The following is a 21,972-nucleotide window of genomic DNA, read 5'->3' on the forward strand; positions in this document are numbered from 1 at the left end:
ATAAATAAATAAATAAGTAAAAGCAGACTCAGGGACTATACCTGCAGCTGCAGGAAAAATGTATGAAAACAGGCACACAACTCTCCCTCCCAGATAAGCACAACAAAGAGACACAGAAGCAGTCCAGGCCTCTGATAAACTCTCCCATCCGGAATCCTTAAAAACTCTTAGTCTGTAAGAGAGTGTGCCTCTGACCTAACTCGGCCAGAAGGCTCCTTTCACGTTGATTTTCTCTAAAATAAATGTCTTAACTGGCAAGCCAGCTTTTGTATTTCTTTCCTCTTTTTAAATTCTTACAGTTCTCACAGTAAGGAATGGAGAAAAATCCCCTTCTGTTTTTGGCAGGAGGCAAGGAAAGCAGTCATTTTTTTCTCAACAAATCTACCCTCATAGAAACTATTATACCAGAGCCTAAGTGAATGGACACCCAGGGCCTAACTAACCTAAGTGATGAGGAAAAACCCAAATCCAACCCCTCTAGCCTTTCTCATCACCTAAAAGGGGTAGGACTGAGAAACACTTGTGAAGGTCACAGCCCAGGGGTGCAGGCTCACTGAAACAGACCTAATTGTAGGACTGTAAAACACTTCCCCGCACCAAAACACCTTACCACTACATCCACAGGGCTCCAGTATAGTAACAAGGGGATTACGGATAAGAGAACTGCAAGCCAGAGCCTATTTAAGGAGTTTCTACGAAAACCCAAAGACAACAGGGTAGACAAAAACAAGAAGATGAAAAGAGAAAATTATATCCTCTGACACCCACAGCTATAGCAAATAGTAAACACATTGTAACTCCTAGACAGGTAAATATCAAACCTCACACTAAAAGCCTATCTGCCTCAGTACTTTTTACCCAATACATTATATCTGATTTTCCACAAAACAATTACAAGATATATAAAAGACAAAAACACAGTTTGCAAAGATGAAACAAGCACCTAAACCACAATCAGATATGGAAGCAATGTTGGAATTTTCAGATGGAAAATTTAAAACAATGATAATTAAAATGCTAAGAGCTCTAATGGAAAAATGTGGAGAACATATAAGAACAAATTGGTCATGTAAGCAGAGAGATGGAAATTAAGAAAAAAATTTTTAAAAGTCTAGAAATAAAAATCATGTGATCAATGCAAAGAATGTCTTTAATAGGTTTATCAATAGACTGGATACAACTGAGGAAATAATCAATGAGATGGATGAAATATCAATAGAAACTTCCCAAACTGAAATGCAAAGGGAAAAATAGAATAAAAAAGACAAAACAATATCCAAGAATGGTGGAACAATTGCAGTAGGTGTAAATCCTTGTAATAGGGATATCAGATGGAATAAAAAGAGAGAAAGGAATAGTAAAAATATTTGAAGTGATAATGACTGAGAATTTTCCAAAATTAAAGACAGATACCAAACCAAGATCCAGGCAGCTCAAAGGAAACCAAATAGGATAAAGATCACCCCCCACCCCCCAAAAAATCTATACTTAGGCATATCATATTCAAACTGCAAAAAATAAAAGACAAAGAGAAAATCTTCAGTGAAGCCAGGGAGAGGCAGGGCACGACACCTTACCTATAGAGGGAGAGAGATGAGGATTACATCATACTTCTCTTCATAAACCATGCAATCAGGAATAGAATAGAAAGAAATATTTAAAGAATTGAAAACATTCCATCAACTTAGAACTAACTAGATTCCATCTGTGTGCAGTAAAATTGTCCTTCAAAAGTGGAGGAGAAAGACTTCTCAAACAAAAATTGAAGGAATTTGTCACCAGTAAACTGCCTTACAAGATATGTTAAAAGAAGTTATTCAGAAAAAAATGAAAATTAAACAAGTCAGAAACTCAAATCAACATACAAAAGAGTATTAGAAATAAAGGTGAAATAATTTTTTTCTTATTCTTAATCTGAGAGAGAACAATTTGTTCAAAATAATAATTTTAACAATGTATTCAGTGATTGTAGCTTATGGATAAGTGAAATGAATGATAACAGTAATAATAAGGCATGGGAGGGAGGAATCAGGAATACTCTGCAATAAGGCCCTTACACTACCCATAAAGTGGTATAGTGTTATTCAAAAGCAGACTTAAATTAGATTTAAGTGTATATTGCAAACTGTAGGTCAACCACTAAAAAAGCAACAACAAAAAAGTAAAATTGATATGCTAAGAAAGAAAAGAAATTGGAATCATACAAAATGCTCAGTTAAGATCAGAAAAGGCAGAAAAAAGTGTGGAAGAAAAAAGAAACAAAGGGCAAATAGAAAACAGTAATAAATATGGTAGATATTAATCCAACTATATAAAAAATCACTTTAAATATCAATGGTCTAAATATACCAATTAAAACATGTGACTATCTAGAGTGAATAAAGAATCATGACCTAACTATATGTTGTCTACAACAAACCCATTTCAACATAAAAACCAGATAGATTAAAAATAAAGGGATGGAGAAAGATATACCCTGCTACCACTAATCAAAAGAAATATGGAGTAGTTCTATTAACTTCAGATAAAGCAGACTTCAGAGAAAGGAAAATTATTAGGAATAAAGAGGAGCACTAAATAATGGTAAAGGAGTCAATTATCCCAGCAGACATAATACTCCTCAGTGTGTATATGCCTAACAACAGAGTGCTAAAATGTGTAAAGCAAAAACTGATAGAATTTCAAGGAGAAATAGATGAATCCACTATTACTACCGTTGGAGACATCAACACCTCTCTGTCAGTCCCCACTAACTTTTTTTTTTTGAGGTGGAGTTTTGCTCTTGTTGCCCAAGCTGGAGTGCAGTGGCGCGATCTCGGCTCACCGCAACCTCCGCCCCTGGGTTCAAGCAATTCTCCTGCCTCAGCCTCCCGAGTAGCTAGGATTACAGGCATGCACCACCGCGCCTGGCTAATTTTGTATTTTTAATAGAGACGGAGTTTCTCCATGTTGGTCAGGCTGGTCTCGAACTCCCGACCTCAGGTGATCTGCCCACCTCTGCCTCCCAAAGTGCTGGGATTACAGGCATGAGCCACCGTACCTGGCCAGTCCCCACTAACTGATAGATCCAGCAGGCTGGAAATCAGTAAGGACCTGAATAGCACCATCAATTAAGTGTATCTAATTGGCATTTATAGAATACTTCATCCAACAGCAGCAGAATACACATTCTTCTCAAGCTCACATAGAATATTCATCAAGACAGACCACATTCTGTGCCATAAAACACACAACAACAAATATCAATGACTTCTATGATGGAGATTACTCAGATCACAACAGAATCACTAGAAATCAATAACAGAAAGATATCTGAAAAACATTTTAAAAATGGAAACTAAATGACACACTTCTAAACAACATGTAAACAAATCAAAGAATAACTTTCAAGAAAAAATTTAAAATATTTCAAACTAAATTAAAATGAAAATGTAACATCAAAATTCATGGGATGCTGCTAAAGTACTGTTTAGAGGGAAATTTAGACCACTGAATGCATATATTATTAAAGAAGAAAGAGCTAAAAGCAAGTTTCCAAATTAGGAAACTAGAAAAAGAAGAGCAAATTAAATCCAAAATAAACAGAAGAAAGGAAATAATAAAAATTACAGCAGGACTTGTGAAATTGAAAACACATTGTCAATAGAGAAAATCAACAAAATCTAAAGCTGGTTCCTTGAAAAGATGAATAAAACTGATACACCTCTAGCCAGGTTAACTAAGAAGAAAAAGAGAGAAGACTCAAATTACTAATATCAAAAATGAAAGAAGGGCCGTCAATACTGATCCTATGGTCATTAAAAGGATAATAGAATACTAGTATGAACAACTCTATATCAACAAATTTGGTAAGTTAAATGAAATGAAACAATCCCTTGAAAGCACAAAAAACTCACACAAAGAGAAATAGATAATCTGAATAGGCCTATACTGATTAAAGAACTGGAGCCAGCAACCAGTAGCCTTCCAAAATAGAAAGCACTAGGGTTAATGAATATGACCAAACATTTAAGAAAGAAATTATGCCAATTCTCTATGATCTCTTTCAAAAACTAGAAGTAGAGGAAATTCTCTAATTTTCTTGGGTCAGAATTACCCTAGTACCAAAACCAGAAACATTACAAGAAAGGAAACTAACAGACCAATATTTCTCATAAACATAGATGTTAAAATCCTCAAAAAAATCAGCAATTGAATCCAACAATGTTTAAAAAGAATTATACATAACCACCACATGGGATTTATTCTAGATTAAACATTTGAAAATCAATTACTGTAATCTATCACATGAACAGGCTAAGGAAGAATTATATGATCACATCACTAGATCCAGAAAATGCATTTGACAAGACTCTAACATTCATTTATGATAAGAGCTTTCAGCAAACTAGTAATAAATGGGAACTTAACTTGGTAAAGAAGATCTATGAAAAACCTACAGCTAACATCATACTTAATGGAGAGAAACTAGAAGCTTTTCCCCTAAGATCAGAAATAAGGCAAGGATGTTCCCTTTCACCCTTTCTATTCAACATTATACTGGAAGTGCTGGCTAATGTAATTAGAAAAGAAAAGAAAATGAAAAGTCTATAGATTGGGAGGGAAGGAAGAAATAAACTGTCCTTGTTCTCAAAAAACATAATTGGCTATGCGGAAAATGCCAACAAGGCAACAGAAAACTGGAAATAATAAGTTATTCTACCAAAGTTGCTGGATGTAAAGTCAAGGTTAATATACAAAAATCGATTACTTTCTTATATGCTAGCAATAAACAATTGGAATTTGAGATTAAAAACACAAAACCATTTATATTAGTACCAAAAAGTGAATTATTTATACATAAATCTAAAATATGTCAAGATTATTATCCATGTGAGAATAATCGTAACTGATGAAAACATAAAAATACGTATAAATAAATGAAGAGATAGTACATGTTCACGGATAGGGAAACTCTATACTGTCCAGATGTCAGTTCTTTCCGACTTTATCTACAGATTCAATGCAATCCCAATCAAAACCCTAGCAGTTATTTGTGGATATCAACAAACTGATTCTCAAGTTTATATGGAGAGACGAAAGACCTGGGATAGTCAACACAATACTGAAGGAGAACAAAGTTAGAGGACCGATACTGCCTGTCCCCAAGACTTTACTATAAAGCTACAGTAATCAAGACAGTATGGTATTGGCAAAAGAATAGTCAAATAGATCAATTGAACAGAATAGAGAGTCCAGAAGTAAACTCACATCAATACAGTCGACTGAACTTTGACAAAGAGACAAAGGCAAGACAATGGAGAAAATCTGCACTGCACAAAAATCACACAAATATCTGTACACTGATGTTTACAGCATCTTTATTTGTAACTGCCAAAACTTGGATTTGACTTTTTAGATACAACAACAACAGCACAATTCATGGAGGAAAAAAAATGGTACATTAGACCTTATTAAAATTTAAAACTTCTGCTCTGCAAAAGACACTGTTAAGAGAATGAAAAGACAAGCCATGGTTGGGGAGAGAAGACATATCTGGTAAAGCACTGTTATCCAAAATATACAAAGAACTATTAAAACTCAACAGTAAAACAAACAACCCAATTTTAAAATGGGCCAAGTAAATTAACCAACACTTCACAAAAGAAGATATACAGATGGCAGATAAGCATTTAAAAAGACACTCAACACTGTAAGTCATTACAGATTGCAAATTAAAATATAACAACGAGATACTACCATATGCGTATTAGAAGAGTTAAATTAAGAGCACTGACAACAAATGCTGACGAGGCTGTGGAGCAACAGCAACTCTCATTTATTACTGGTAGAAATGAAAAATGATGCCACCACTATGGAAAAAGATTTGGTAGTTTCTTATAACACGAAACATACTTTTACCATGTGATCCATCAATCGCTCTTGATATTTACTCAAATGAGAAGAAAACTAATGTCCACACAAAAACCTGCACACAAATGTTGATAGCAGCTTTATTTACTGCTAAAACTTGGAAGCAACCAAAATATCCTTTAGTATGTGAATGGAGAAATAAACTGTGGTACATCCACATCCATACAACAGAGTATTAGTCAGTGATAAAAAGAAACGGGTTGCCAAGTCACAGAAAGGCATGGAGGATGCTTAAATGCATTTTGCTAAGTGAAAGAAGCCAGTCTGGAAAGGCTACATACCATATGATTCATACATACTATATGACATTCTGGAAAAGGCAAAACTACAAAGGCAGTAACCAGTGGTTGCCAGGGATAGGTAGAGGGGTTGGGGGATGGATGAGTAGAGCACAGGAGAGTTTTAGGGCAGTGAAACTATTCTCTATGATACTGTAACACTGGATACTCCTCATTATATGTTTGTCCAAAACCATAGAAGGTACAACACCAAGAGGGAATTTTAATGTAAATTATGGACTTTCACTAATAACATTGCATCAATATTGGCTCGCCAAGTATAACAAAATTGGCCAGGCCTGGTGGCTCACACCTGTAATCCCAGCACTTTGGGAGGCCAAGGCGGGCTGATCACTTGAGGCCAGGAGTTCAAAAGCAGCCTGGCTAACATGGTAAAACCCTGTCTCTACTATTATAAAAATACAATAATTAGCTGGTCATGGTGGTGCACCTGTAATCCCAGCTACTCGAGAGGCTGAGGCCCAAGAATTGCTTGAACCTGGGAGGCAGAAACTGTAGTGAGCTGAGATTGTGCCACTGCACTCCAGCCTAGGCAACAGAGCAAGACTGTTTCAAAAAGAAAAAAAAAGGTATAACAAAAATATCCTATCAATGCATGATGTTAAAAATAGGGGAGGCCAGGCCTAGTGGTTGATGCCTGTAATCCCAGCACTTTGGTAGGCCAAGGCAGAGGATCACTTGAGCCCTTGAGTTCAAGGCCAGCTTGGGCAACAAAGTGAGACCCATCTCTACAAAAAAATTTTTAAATTAGCCAGGCATGGTTGTGCATGCCTGTAGTCCCAGCTACTTGGGAGGCTGAGGCATGAGAATCACTTGAGCCCAGGAGTTCAAAGCTGCAGTAAGCTGTGTTTGTGCCACTGCACGCCAGCCTGGGCAACAAAGTAAGACCCTGTCTCAAAAAAAAAAAAAAAAAAAAAAAGAAAGGAAAAGAATAGAAAGAAAAATAGGAGAAAATGCACAGGAAGGGACAGACTGAGAATATGGGAACTCTGCACTCCGTCCTCAATTCTTCTGTAAACCTAAAACTGCTCTAAAAATGTCTACTAATTGAAATAAATAAATGAATCTAGCCCTATAGTTCACATCTTACTCTAAAATACAGTCCAATTGGGTTAAAAACAAATACTTGAAAATCAAATATAAGAAGAAAACATTAAATTATTAGAAAATATTGGTAAATATTGAGTTATACAAACCCGACACTGTCAAAACACCCAACAAGTAACAAACCACAATAATTTTGTAAGGCTTAAGTTTGTGTGTGTGTGTGTGTATGTGTGTGTCTGTGTGTGCATGTGTGTGTTTATCTGCAGGGTAAAAGCCTAGAAGAATTTACACTGAAATGTTGAAAGTTACTGGGTAAAGGGTTTTGGGTTTCAGAGGTTTTTGAAAACTGTAATTATTTTGTTTTCTTAACAGAATGTTCTTTTTTATATTGTACATGATTACTTCTGAAAAAAAAATAAAAGAGTACGTCGTTCCCCCCCTGCAGGGAGGCAGAGTCCAGGTGGCCACCAAGGGGCCGTTGTCACAGTCCAGGGAAAGCCAGAACGGCAGGCACGGGAGCCTTGGGAGGGGCCTCAGTCAGGCTTGCCCTTTGGTCTCAGAAAGAGCAGGGGCCTCCAGTGAAGCCCATAGAGCCCCTTGTGGGCCCTATGGGCCGCCTCCAGGCCTCCGCCTCCTCCCCCAGTCATGGCCGCTCAGTATCCTTTCACTTGATGGTGTGGGGACACTGGGAGGCTTCCTGGGCCCCCCAACCCTCCTACCCAATTCCCAGCCCAGGCTTGGCTCTCCAGGACCCAGCTTCTAGTCCCTGTGAGGCTGGGCCACCCTGCAGGACTGCAGCTCTGGGCCCTCTGTTCTGGTGCTAGGGCCCTGGGGCCCATGAATGCAGCTCTAGCACTGAGCAGAGGCTCAGCCCAGAGGCCAGCAGTCCGCTGCAAGGTGTCTCATTTCCCCGCTGCCCTTTGGAGGGCCCAAGGCCGACCCCTCTCCTGCACTCAGCCTTTTTGGTCTGGCACTTGGCAGGAAGGCCACTTTGTCCCTTGGGGGTCATGCTCTACCCGCTTTCTCTCCCACAGCCCTCGGAACAGGCAACAGGACGCATCCAGAGACCTGGCCCTCTGGACCTTAGGCCTCAGGCCAACCCTGAGTAAATCCATCTCTGAGCCTCAGTCTCCTTTTCTCTATAAGGGACGCCACACCATTTTCTCCCCCCATGGCCGTGAGAGTTAACGCTAACAAGAACACAGCAGCCAGCAGGGCGTGACAACTCACGCCTGTAACCTCAGCGCTTTGGGAAGCCGATCACGAGGTCAAGCGATCAAGACCATCCTGGCCAACATGGTGAAACCCCGTCTCTACCAAAAATACAAAAATTAGCTGGGTGTGGTGGCACGCGCCTGTAGTCCCAGCTACTCGGGAGGCTGAGGCAGGAGAATGGCGTGAACCCGGGAGGCGGAGGTTGCAGTGAGCCGAGATCGTGCCACTGCACTCCAGCCTGGGGGACAGAGCGAGACTCTGTCACAAACAAACAAACAAACAGACAGCAGCCAACATTCTCCGAGGGTTTCCTAGAGCCAGGCGCGGGGCAGTCTCATGTAATTCTCAAGCAACCTTGGGAGGCAGGCACTACTGTTCATTGCCCCTCCCGATTTTAGAGACAAGAAACTAAGATTCAGAACACAAGAAACTTGCCCAAGGTCAAGGAGAAGTGGAGGCGTGGGGAGGAAACAATGTCACCTGACACCAGAGCCCATGCCTCCAAACTCCAAGTCTGGGACTCCTGATTAAATTCCGTCTCTGTCTGCACTTTGGGAAGATTCTTTCCTCTCCTAGGCAAGTGCCCGCGGGGCCTGAGCTCTCGATAGCCGGGCCCCAGGAGCCACGTTGTGGGGTCTGCTATCCGGCCTCCCTCTGCACGCGACCGCCCACTTGAGCGCAGTGGCTGGAGCTGGGACTCCAGCACAGCCCCTGAGCGCGCACGTCGACCCCTCCAATCACAAGAGGCCCTCGTGCCAGGCCCCCAGATTTGGCCAATCAGGGAAGACCTTTCCCTCTCACATAATGGGGTCGAGGGGCCCAGGAAACAGGTAGTCCCCAGTCACAAATCATCGCATCACCTTCGACTGGTCCCTTTCTCTTATCGAGCCTCAGTTTTCTCTTCCATAAGCCGGGCCAGCATTGCCTACCCCACAGGATGGCGCCGGCTCCATAAGGGCCCTACCACCGCGGCCGGCCAGATCCTCGGCGGGCCAGTCCTGGGGCTGCGGTCCTTTAGCCTGATGACCCCTGGCCAGGTTCAGGTTCAACTGCTCCAAAGAACTCCGGACCCGTACCCCGAGCCCGGCGTCCCAGCGGCGAAGTTCATGGGCCCCGCAGGAGCCCCTGCGGTGAGAACCGAGTCCTGGAGCCCCCGGAGCCCCCGGAGCTGCAGCCGGGGCAGCCTCCCTTCCGCCGGGCGTCCGGCGCTCTCGAGAGCCCAGAAACTCACCGCGCGCAGGAATTGGTGCGGGCGTTCCGGGCAGGCTAGACTTCTGTGAGCCGCAGCCCCGAAACTGAGGTTGGTGCAGACCCGTCCTGGGAGCCAGGAGGTGGGACCTGTCCCCGCCAGTCCGCGAGCTCTGGTTAAGGCCAGAGCCCGTGAGGGGAGGGGCGCGGGGCGGGCGGAGAGTCAGCCGAGTGGGGGCGGCGCTCACTGGTGGTGGAACTGGCTGGAGCGCCGCGCACCCTCTCCGGGCAGGTCTATAAATGCCATGTAAAAGCCTACCCCGCAGGGGCCTGCGCTCTTTCCCGCTTAGGTCAAGAAGACTTACTGTGGACCCTTGGAGAATTCCCAGGGCTTTGAAAAGGCCCAAGCACCCAGCAGGGCTGGCAGTTCTGAGCGCTGGCAAGGCTAAGTGGGTCAGAGGAGACCCTCGCCAAGCAGGTGACTCACTCACTCGCTCACCCTCGCTCACTCTTGATGGGCCAAGTACCTGCCATGTGCTACGGACACAGCAGAGCCAAAGGAGACGCTGCCCTCCGGGAATTTGCAGCGGCTTGCAGAGGCGGCCCCTTAGACAGCAGCTGCGCATCCGGGTGGATAGCGGCCCTTCTGCCCGCCCAGTGCCTACCCGCCTCTCCTAGAGAAAAACAGCCCCTGGTTTTCTCTCTGCAATTCCGCTTCTCCACTCTCCCTTCCACTCAGTCCTGGTGCCGCAGACCCCTCCCCCTGGTTCCCAGGGATCCTGGCCAGCCCGGTCTCAGGCAACGCCATGTAGAATGCCGGGAGTGATAATTGCCTATTGTTTCTTGACTGCAAGCCTGTGTCCAGGTGGCTCCTTTTCCTGGAATGCCCTTCCCACCACACCTGCGGCCGCACTGCTCCATGCCCTGCTAAGCCTCACTTCTTTTGAGGCGTCCCTCTCGCTGAGCCCCGACCACCTGGCCCTCTCTCTGCTCAGTGCCTGAACACATCAGGCTTGCTGCAGCCCCTGCCTTTACCTCTCTACTTGTAGTGTTCTTTCAGAGCCTGCTCCCATATGGTATCACATATCAGATATCTGATGCAGAGCCTTAGAGAGGCTGTTCCAGGTCACACAAACTAAGGAAGTCCCTCAGCCACTCCCTGCCACATCACCCTGTTCTATTTCCTTCACAGCACTTAATTGTATATCTGATATTTCCTTGTTTCTTTGTTTGTTCATTGTCTGTCTCTCCCACTAGACTGTAAGCTCTTCAAGGGCAGGAGATTTGTGAGATGCGTTCACTGTTGTATCCCCAATACACAGCGGTGGCTTGTAGCAGTTGCTAAATAAATGTTTGTTGAATGGCTTAATGCATGTATTTTGCTCACATAAGCCAGTATGGGCACCCAGGATTGAGGTGGCCTGTGCCTGCCAATCCACTTAGCCTACTTTCAGTCACTGTCCCCTTGTTCTTTAGGCTCCAGCCTGCAGGTCTCCCTGCTGTCCCTCATATCTGTGGAACTTCTCGACTCATAAAGTTTCCATGTGCCATTCATCTTTGTCCAGAGAACCTCCCTCTTTCTTCAGGAAGTTCCTACTAAAATGCCACGACTTCAGGGGAGCTTTCCCTAGCCTCAGCCTTATTAGGACAGATTCCTCCCTTATGTGATCACAGAGAGGCCTGAAATTTTTCTTCATGAACCTCTCTCAACTGTATTTTTTTTTTTTTTTGAGGTAGAGTCTCACTCTGTCACCCAGGCTAGAGTCCAATGGTGCAATCTCGGCTCACTGGACCCTCCACCTCCTAGGTTCAAGCAATTCTCCTGCCTTAACCTCCCAAGTAGCTGGGATTACAGGCATGCACCACCACACCCAGCTAATTTTTGTATTTTTAGTAGACGTTTCACTGGGGTTTCACCATGTTGGCCAGGCTGGTCTCAAACTCCTGACATCAGATGATCCACCTACCACAGCCTCCCAAAGTGCTGAGATTACACGCATGAGCCACTGCACCCGGCCTTCAACTGCAATTTTATCACTGCTTCTGGGATTGCTTGATTAACATGTCTCTGGACAATGATGGTGAAGACTAGCTTATTCTCCTGGGAAGTCCCCAGGGCCGAATGCATGCCCTGTGTGTGGAAGGTGTGCCATACAATCTGTAGGATAACTGGCTGAGTGTTAGGGGCCTGCAATGGGAAAGTGGTGTGTTCTGAACTTGGGAGTTAAAATAGAGAAGGCATATGGGTGACAGGAACCACTGAACAATGGCTTGGAGGTTAGACACCCCAAAAACATGTATTAGGAAATCAGAGAGGAATCCATACTCTTAGAGGTATGGAGCCGGAGAGGAGGGAATTTTAAGCAGAAAGTGTTCCGAAATCATGTGGAAAGTAGAAAAAGTACCAGATGAACTGGGGGATCTTGTTAAGAAGATTGTTGAAGGTGCCTCCTTCTGGCTTCTTCTTGCTGCTTATACTAAAATGTGAGAGAAGGGACATAAGTCAAAAGAAGGATTGTTAAATAAAAAGGAACCAGAACTTGGGTTGTGAAAATGTCCAGCTTCTCCAGATGTCATATGATGCTAAAACTAACAAATGGCTTCCAGGCAAAGAGGAAATGCAGCCCAGAGCAAGGAAGATGGCCTAAAGATGAAGCCAAGAGTGTGGCCATGAGATCTTGTGTAAAATCTTCAAAGAGAACAAAGGGACACCTCAGAACGTTTTGTTAAATAGTAGGATTTCTAAGATGCTTACAGCTGTCCTTGACAGCAGTCTCAGCAGAAGCCCAAGAGAGAGACGGGCTTTTCTCAAAGAGATGTGTGGGTTTGACAGTTGTCTAAAGGCATGAACCTCAGTGAGATCTATAGGAGACATGCAAAAATTTTAAAGGAATTATATTAGCAAAACAGTGTAGACTTGGACTGAAAGGGTCAGAGACAATATAAAATGAAAAGAGACCTCTAGACTCCCCCAAATTCTGGGAGGAAGCAAGCTGAGAAACTATACAGATATGAACCTGGGCTGCATTTCATGGAAAAGAAGGGATGACTTGGGGAATAGAACAAAGAACCCAAAGGGTGGAGCCAAGAGCGTGGAGAATCACTTTGGGGCCAGAGTCAGACTGAGTCCTATTCAAGAAACTTTCAGGACCTGCCCAGGAAGATTTTAGAATTGCCGTGGACTAGTGACTCCTGCATGCCTCCTGTCCTTCTTCCCTTTGGAGCAGGCATGTCTACAGTGGTTATCCAATGCCTGTCCCACCAGTTTATGTTAGGTGGGTGCAGGGGGGAGGCGCGGTTAATTTGTCTCTGGAATTCCTAAGTCTGTAGGTTGAGAGCAACTCTACTCAAGGAGCTACACTTGAGGGAATAATACCCCAGGTGCTTCACCCACATCGAAGCCTGATTTCGATGCAGAGATTCTGGACATTGAGCTGATTCTACAGTGGGATGAGGCTTTGAGGGGATGTTTGGAGGGCGAATGTATTTTGCATGTGGAAGGATGTAAGTAATTTGTGGCCAGTAGGTGGACTGTGGTCATTTTAAAACTCTCTGATGCTCTTCCATTCAAGGAATGGCACTTAATTCCCTTGGCTTTGAATGTAGGCTGAACGTAGTGACTTCCTTTTAACAAATGAAAGGTGGTGGAAGTAACTGTGTGATTTCCGAATCCATCCTTTCATAGACCAGATAGAGAAGCTGAGGCTTGAGGTCAGACAGTGGCAGAAGCCAGCTTGTCCCTGTCCCAAGACTATATGATACTCTCTGAACAAGTCCCACTGAAACCCTCCTTTGCCAGTTCAGTTCACTGTGCCGGGAATGCCCTGCTTCTTGAAGCCACCAGCTGAGCCCTGCCTGTGCCCCAGGGATGGGCTTGTGCATCTCCTTTGGGAAGCCTGACCCCAGCCTTCTCCTTGGGAATTCCCTCACTCACAGCACAGACCACACTCTAATGCAACTATTTATATGTGTGTCTGTCTCTTTATCAACTGCAACACCTCTAAGGGCAGGGACAGGGCCTGTTTCATCTGTGTATCCCACAGCCCTGCACAGGCCCTGATCCAGGAGAGGCACCTGCAGTGAGAGTGGCTGGATAAGCCCTGCAGAGAGAGCCTCTGCCCAGGCTTTCCGCAGGGCCCTGGTGGCTAAGTCCTCCCAGGGAAAGCAGTGTGCACTTACACAGCCCAAGTCTGGGTAGAACAATGGGGGCTACTGCTCCAATCCAGAGGCAGGTTAGAAGGCGAGCCTGGCTCAGGGCTGTGTGAATGGGGGATGGGATAGAGATGGGTTCTCTTTCTGTTGTATAATGATGATTCAGCTTGTTTTTGGGGAATCAGTAACTGGGACTGTGTGTACGCTGCAAAGGAAACATTAACTTGAAGGTCATAGCCTGTGGGAAATCAAAGCGGGCAGGCAGAGTGACCTGGGCTTGTTTTTGTTTTGTTTTGTTTTGTTTTAAATTTGGAGCCAGTGTTTCTCTTTATCTCCTAGGATGCCTTGTTCAGATGCTTCTACCCTGCCTTGTGAGTTACTCACGATGTCACCTCATCCCCACCCCTTAGAACCTCTCCCCAGTGGGAACCTAGAATTCAAAATGGTTTTCCCCATATTTCCCCTTTAAAGGGCCTGCATGCAATTTTTCATATAGAGGTGAAGGTAGGGATGAGACTTAACACAGCTCTGTGCCACGCACCAGAGCCCACCTGAGGACCTACAGACACAGATGGAATGCTTCTGGGCCACAGAGCTTACAGCCCTGCTCCTGCCAGGTCCTCTCCAGCCCCATGCCAAATCTAACCTGGCGGTGTTACGTGTTTGCACCCCCATGCCTGGACAGCACCTGGCTGGCACATGGCCCCCAGAAACTCACTGTAGAGGAATACATGAGCAAAGAGGAGGCAGGGATGGTGTCTCTACTCCAGATGCTCGCACCTCTAAGGGGGAGATGAATGCACAGGCGGCAGATATCAAAGGTGGGAGGGGATGGGAACCATCACAGAGGGGAGGCATGAAGAAAGGGGGTCTGGGTACTTCAGGCTCCACCTTGGAGATAAGGCCCAGTAAGACTGTGATGAATTTAACCAGCAAAAAATAAGAAACGTTCCAGTTGGAGAGAATGTAAGAATGATGCATTGGTGCATGGAGGTGGGGACGTGGGTTGTTTTTGAGGAATCAGGAGAAAGCATTGCAGCTGCAGGAGAGAAGCTGGCGAAGTCAGGGGTCACGAGGCCACAACATGGGGTGCAGACTGTGGGTTTCCCTCTGTTGTCCAGTGGTAACAAGATGTTCTGATTTCATAGGCCAGGGCAATTTCAACAGCATTCCAGTAACTGACATTAGATTCTCATTTTCTTATTTTGCAAAGTAAAAACATCTTTAAAAAATCAATATCCTGGAATATTATTCAGCCTTAGAAAGGAAGAAAAGTCTGACACACATTACAACATGGAAGAATCTTGAGTAGTTTATTCTAACTGAGTTAACCCAGCCACAATAGGACAAATGGTTCTGTTTCTATGAGGTCCCTAAACTAGTCATGTTCATAGAGACAGAAAGTGGAATGGGGGGTGCTAGGGGCTTGGGGAGGGTAGAATGGGGAGTTCATGTTTAATGGGGACAGAGTTTCAGTTGAAAAAGTTCTGGAGATGGATGGCGGTGACGGTAGCACAACAGTGTGAATGCTCTTAAAAACATAGCACTGTGCACTGAAGAATAGTTAAAATGGTAAATTTTGGGTTATGTTTATTTTACCACAATTAAAAATAATAACTTTAAAAAATCAGTTTCCATCAGCCATCACCATAATTGCATTGGAAAAGCTCATGTAGCATCAGAAAGCTGAAAGGAGCAACTGGGCCTTGTTGGAAGCTCTGTTCCTGATGGCCCTGGGCCTGGGCTGGCCTCTGAGTGTGAGGAAATCACCCACCCAGGATCCAGCGCAGGCCAGAGCCTGGCACGTGCAAGACAAGTGAGCAGAACGTGGCACTGCTTGGGGAGCACAGGATGGTGCCACGGCCCAGGGCCAGGGACAGCAGGGCCCTGACCCTGACCCTGAACCTGACCCTGACCCTGACCCTCAGCCTGAGCGCTTGGGGTGTGGAGCACTTCATGGAACCCAGAGGAGTGCAGAGTGTAGGGGCTGCTTGGGAGACGTGGCAACTGTGATCATAACAGGGAGCAGGGAAGACCCGGCTCCTTCCCTCACCTCATGTCCTTCCAGGAGCCTCCAATGGCTAAGTCTCTGCAAGTCAGAGGTAGAGAGGCCTGGGGCTGCAGCCCTCCCAGGTCAGACTCCAAGCACCAGGCCCCGTGAAGGGTGGGGAGTGGACCAGAGGGACCCGCAGATGAGTGGCACTGTCCAGTCAGTGGAGAGCCCACCTCACGTTGCTCAGTGGAGAGAGCTCCACGTGAAGTAGCTGCAAGAGTGCTGGAAATGCTGCAGGGCAAAAAGAAGTGGTGAGGCAGCTGGAGATCAGCAGTGGCACCAGCCGCCACCACCTGAAGCTGCACGGACGCTGGGAGGGCAAAGTCACTGTGGAGCTCTGAAGTTGGAACCATCCAGGAACGGGCACTCAGGGCTGCTTAGGGGGAGCGGGGATGGAGGAGAGGCTGCTGCCATTCCTGGAGCACACACTGCGAAGTGTTTGGCTGGGAAGGGGAAGATAACAGGAGAAGGTCATGGTGGAAATGGGGAAAGGCTGTGATGAGAGAGACTTAAGAGTGTAAAAAGCTCTTGAGAAAGACTCAGCCGAGAAGGAAAAGTTAAATGTACAAGAAAGAAAGGGGAGAATCAGTAGTGTCTGTGGTTCCTAAAAACGGGGGGGAAGGGAAGATGTCCAAAAGCAGATTCCGAGGTGGCTTGAACAGCATCATAACCAGAAGGAAGGAAGGGAGAGTGGGAGGATGGATGGGTGGGTAGCTAGATGGACAGTGGGTTTTCTTTACCCATGGTTCATGTTGGTACAAGATCCCCCCTCGTGGCTTTCCTTCTCTCTCTAAAGAGTGGAGTAAGGTCATCTCCTGAGGTGGGATGCAGGAGAGGGAAGCTCTAGCAGTCCTTGTGGGATTGGGGAATGGGAGAGCGGTGGAAGGACCCTGGGCTGTACTGAAGGCACACCTCGGTTTACAGTGGGGCCAAACTGCGTGTTTGAGACCCCAGAAGCATCAGACTACTCAAGAAGCAGGCACGGAGGAAAAGGAAACCCATCTCTGAGTTTACCCAAGACTGACCCAGATGGTTTCAGTGAAAATCAAAGGGCAGTCGTGGACTGCAGATTCTGAGCTGGATGAGGAAAATGCTGGTGAATTGAGGGAAACTATCAAGGGCCCTTTAAGACCAATGAGAGGGTCGTGCTGGAACAGTTGAACCGGAGACTAAAAGAGCAGACCCAGAACAGAAGGTGGAGGTGGGGAGTCTGAACGAGAGGTTCGGGTGACGACGGCTCTGTCAAAAAGAAAAAACCTTAAGCAAGTTTAAACTTGTCAGAGTTTATTTGAGAAAAAAAAAAAAAAATAAAGATTGTGAATTAGGCAGCCCTCAGAACCAGAACAGGTTCAAAGAGCTTCTGGCTGCTACACGGTCAGGCTGCATTTATGGACAGAAAGTGGAAGTGAGGCAAAAAGAACAACTTAATTGGTTGCAGCTCAGCATTGTGTCTCACTTGAAGCAGCTGGCTGCCTGTTACTAACTGAAAGTCAAGTATTTGTGACATGAGTATACATTTGATCCTTGGACAACGCAGGTTGGACCTGTGCGGGTCCACGTTTGCAGGATTTTTAAGATACATACAGTCGGCCCTCCGTATTGGCAGGTTCTGCATCTACAACCAAATACAAATAAAAAATACAGCATTTGTGGGATGTGAAACCTGTGTATGCAGAGGGCCAACTTTTCATATTCATGGGTTTCACAGAGGCAATTGTGGGACTTCAGTTGTCACAGGTTTTGGTATCTGCAGGTGGTCCTGGAACCAATGCCTTGCAGATACCGAGAGACCACTGTGCTCCTAAGTTAGTTACATTTAGCATGAATTACTCCATATTGGCTTGGTCTGTTGGGCCCAGTAAAGGAGCTTTCTCCAAATCAGTAGCCTCCTGCAAATTTAATTTAACAACCCCTTCCTTTTGGTCAGATCTCACCTAAGTAAGAATGTGAATAAAACTTAGGGCATCAGCGCTACTCCGACTTACCGTCATTTTAGATATTCGGCCTCAACGTGTCATTTATTCATAGTCCTCATGATCATACTTTTGAGGATTTTTGTGATTCCAATAAAAAGATATCATTTAATGTTTAACAGATAGCTGCATGCAAACATTTAAAAATTTTTGAAAGAATACAATGCACCAGGAAGACTACTATTACGACTATTGGGAGCATAATACCAAGAGTTTAAAGTATGTCCCTTACCCAGGGTCCCCATGAAACAAATCAACTACAATCGAATAGATCAAACAATACACCAAATGAAGAGTGCACCCATCTTAACCAAATAGCCTGTTTGTTGTTTTTTTGTGACTGAGTCTCTACAGTACCTGATGTATTTATTCATATGCAACAAAAAGCATCAGCACTGACTCCTCCTTGCTCAGCTAATAAGCCATCTCACATCCCATGACTGGGCCAAATCAAAGCAGGAGTTTTGTGGGCCAGAAGTCCAGCTCTATAAAAGGGACCACAAACACAATTTAAATAGGCAGTTGCATTAGGGATGTTGCTAAAGTTAATCACTAAGTGAACTAATGGATCCCTTAGATCATGTAAAGTTCTGGATTAGCAGAAAAAAATCCAAGATTTTGTATTTATGGTGAAGTTCTAACTACAGCAGTATCCTTCCAAGTAAAAAAGTAGGCATAAACGAGGAAAGCTCAACAGGGAAAGCGTCTCATTAAGAGAAGAGTTTAGTTCCCACGTATTGGGAAAACTGTTCATATCTAACATGTCATCTGCTTCCAGGAAAATTTCCCCATGGCCAGCTTTACCTTAAAGTCTACAACAGGTGTGCAGTTCCAGGAAACTTGAGAGGCCCTTTGAGTTGTGAGTTGTGGACCCAACCAAGGTTCAAGGCCCCGAAGCTTGGCTGCAGTGTGGGTAGTGAGAAGAACTTGCTGTGGTGCCTACCCACAGGGTTCCAGGGCAATCTTTCTTTGATGTCTTTTCCAGAAGACCTTGTCTTCAGGTTCTAAACTGTGAAGGACTTGAGTGTTCTCAGTTGGTGGATCATGGAAAGTTTCTTTTATCTGGTGAAAATATACTTTGGCATAATACATGAAAGCTTTACAGTATTTAGTTATATCAGAATTGAGGAGAGTGGGAGATACATGAGGTTCTATTTCTAAGGGCACAGGCCTCCAATAACTATTACATAAAAGTTCAGTCTATGTTTCTGCTGGGAGTGAATCTGATTCCCCGCAAAGCCAATGGTAGTGCCTTTGGCCAAGGCAATCCAATTGATTCAGTTGTCAATTTCAGTTTCTTAAAATGCCATTTGTTCTTTCAACCTTTCTAGAAGATTGAGGGTGATGGGGACAATGATAGTGTAATTGTGTTTGCAATACCTTGTTTAACTGCTTTAGAGTTTGCCCAGTAACATAGATTCCTCTGTTGCAGGAGATTCTTCTCCAGGGGCGCCCCAGAAAGGAAACACATTTCTAATAACATATTAGCAACTGTCCTAGCATCAGCTTTCTTACATGGGAAAGCTTCTATCTGACCAGAGAACATGCAAACTATTACAGTAACATGCTGATATCCCATCAAGGGTGGAAGTTGAATGAAGTTCATCTGTAAATATTCAAATGGTTCATCATGTGGTAGAAATAAATACACCACCTGAAGCTTTCATTGTTTTCCCAGGATTATGGGTTTGACAAATCAAACATTGGCTATAAACTCTTTTAGCAATTTTAGAACAATCACCCCACCAATATTTTTCATAATTTGGATCACCGTAATGAGCTATGGAGTGCAGAGCCCTTAACAATGGAAGCTTCAAGGACTCAGAGAGGACCAAGTGGCTATCCAGGTCCTCCATGGGTCCACACTTCACACTGAATTTACATGTTTTCAGATACCAATTTTGTTTTTCCAAATTGGTGCACTGCACTGTTTATTAAGTAAGTCATCATAGAGGAGCTGACTTTGATCAATCTTAAGGAGTTTATTGAAATTACACATCCTAACAATTTTAGTACTGGCTGACTTAGCATGAACATCTGCCAGGGCATTCCCTTGATACTCAGGTGCAGTTTTATAAGTAGGTGTTTTGATTTTAATAATGGCAATTTGTGATGGTAACAGGATGGCAGAAAGGAGTTCATTTACTTGGAGTTCATTTTTGATGGGGATCCCACTGGAAGTGAGAAGCCCCCTTTGTTTCCATAACATGCTGAAATTATGAAGTACTTCTAAAGTATATCTGCTATCTAAAAATATCTACTGATTTATCTTAACTGCGTGACAATCTCAGGTAAAAGCAAAAAGCTCTGCAGGTTAGGCTGATTTAAACTGGGGAAGAGTTTCCTTTCCTATTAATTCATTTTGAGTGGTAACAGCATACCCCACCTGACATTTTCCTTCTGAGTTTTCAGCCCAAGACTCATCAACAAACAAATGTCGCCTTGGGATTAGCTAATGGAGTGCTTCATAAAGCAGCATGCTAGACCACTGATTGAGATACCACACTCACACTGTAATCAGCCAGAGGTAGCAGGGTGCAACATCTTAGATGGAGATTGGGAGGCAAAAGGATTTCATAAGATAATAATCTACTTGCTGAAAAATGCTGAATTTGACTGGAATTTAATAAACTTTCCACAACACGTGGGGCTTGCATAAAAGTTCATTCCCTAAGACTAACTCAGGTTAAAACTCTACCGATATGGCAGCTGTGGTTACTGCTTTTAGCGGTGAGGATGTGCCTCCGCTGTGGGGGCTGACTGCCGGCTGTAATGTGCAATGGGCCTATTGTTTTCCCCCATGCCTGATTGCCATGTTCATGAGTGAACAAGGTGAAAAGTTTAGTGCAATGTGGAAGTCCTAAGGTTGGGGCTATGGTAAGGCCGGTTTCTGCCGGTGAGAAGCCTACTCCTGACTGCCCTCCCATGGTGCACGCTCTGGTGCTGCATTCTTAGTGAGCTCATACAATGGTGAGATGGTTAAGGAAAAGCTTGGAACCCAGGATCTGCAGTATCCTGCAAGTCCCAGAAAACCTCTTCACTGTCTTTTAGCTGTAGGCCAGGGAAAACCTTGAGTGGTTTTTAGTTTTTTGGAAACCCTTTCCACAGTCAGGTCATGCCTTAGAGTGAAACTTTCTCCTTGAAAACTGAAGGCTTTCCATCAAAACTTTGTGACCTTTATGTGCAAGTTGCTATAAGAGGTAAAGTGAGTCAATTTCAGATTACACTTTAGTGGGACAGCAAAGCAAGAGATAATCTACACGCCAAATGAGGGGAGAATTTCAAGGAAATTGCAAGGTTGTCAAGTCCTGGTGTAATGCCTGGGAAAAATAAGGAGGAGCTTCAGGAAACCTCTGTGGCATTATAGTCCAGGCATACTTTGATTTTTCTAAGTAAAAAGCAAACAAATACTGACTCTCTTTCTCAGCTAGAATGCTAAAGAAAGCTGGACAGGGGCTTATGACTGTGAGCCATTCTGAATCAATGGGCACATTGGACAATCAAGTATTAGAGTTTGGAATCACAGGAAACCTTGGTATTACGATTTTACTAAGTGCTCGTAAATCTTGAACAAATCTCCCTCCTTGTGCATCCTTGTCCCTTGATTTTTTAACTGGTAGGATTGGAATATTACAAGGACTGATACACAGAATAAGTCCTTGTTTAATTAAATCTTCTGCAATTGATGAGAGTCCTTGAATTGCCTAGGCCTCAGTAAATATTAGGATAATTTAGGTAAAGGTTTAGAATGATCGATTTAGACTTTTATAGGTACCATACTTTTAACCCTTCCTATATCAGTAGGGGAAGAAGCCCATAAACATTCGGGTATTTTAGAGAGATCAAAGATATTGCAGGCCTGAGTTTTGATCTTGTCAGTTTCTGCCTGTGGAGAGCACAACAGATCTCGTTCAGGAGGTCAGGAAACTCTAACATTAACTCCTGCTCTGCAGGAAACTTCATATGCCTCTTTAGCTTAGCAGATAAGTCTTGCTCTAGCGAGTTACTAGAATAGTGTCACATAGGAAAAAGGTTCACTTTTCTGAAAATGGCCCCAGCATCAACTGGACAGGTTCAGACATGGATACTATTGTGTCTGATTCAAAATCCCCACCACAGAAATGACCTTTCC

The 21,972-nt window shown here is 44.2% G+C and overlaps 1 protein-coding gene across 3 annotated transcripts in view; it reads right to left on the reverse strand.

Moving 5' to 3' along the window:
• The window catches only part of ALDH1L1 (aldehyde dehydrogenase 1 family member L1), a 95,134-nt gene that overhangs the window by 68,039 nt on the left and 5,123 nt on the right, over positions 1-21,972 (reverse strand). For 2 of the 3 annotated variants that reach the window (XM_054480771.1, XM_054480768.2), the window contains exon 1: positions 9,706-9,850. The exons of the other annotated variant lie outside the window; for it this stretch is intronic. The gene's annotated coding sequence lies outside the window, so the exon portion shown is untranslated. Of the gene's footprint in view, positions 1-9,705; positions 9,851-21,972 lie in introns of those variants that run through there. 3 annotated transcript variants of the gene reach the window in all.

Source organism: Pongo pygmaeus, chromosome 2 (genome assembly GCF_028885625.2).
Source record: "Pongo pygmaeus isolate AG05252 chromosome 2, NHGRI_mPonPyg2-v2.0_pri, whole genome shotgun sequence".
Classification (NCBI taxonomy): domain Eukaryota; kingdom Metazoa; phylum Chordata; class Mammalia; order Primates; family Hominidae; genus Pongo; species Pongo pygmaeus.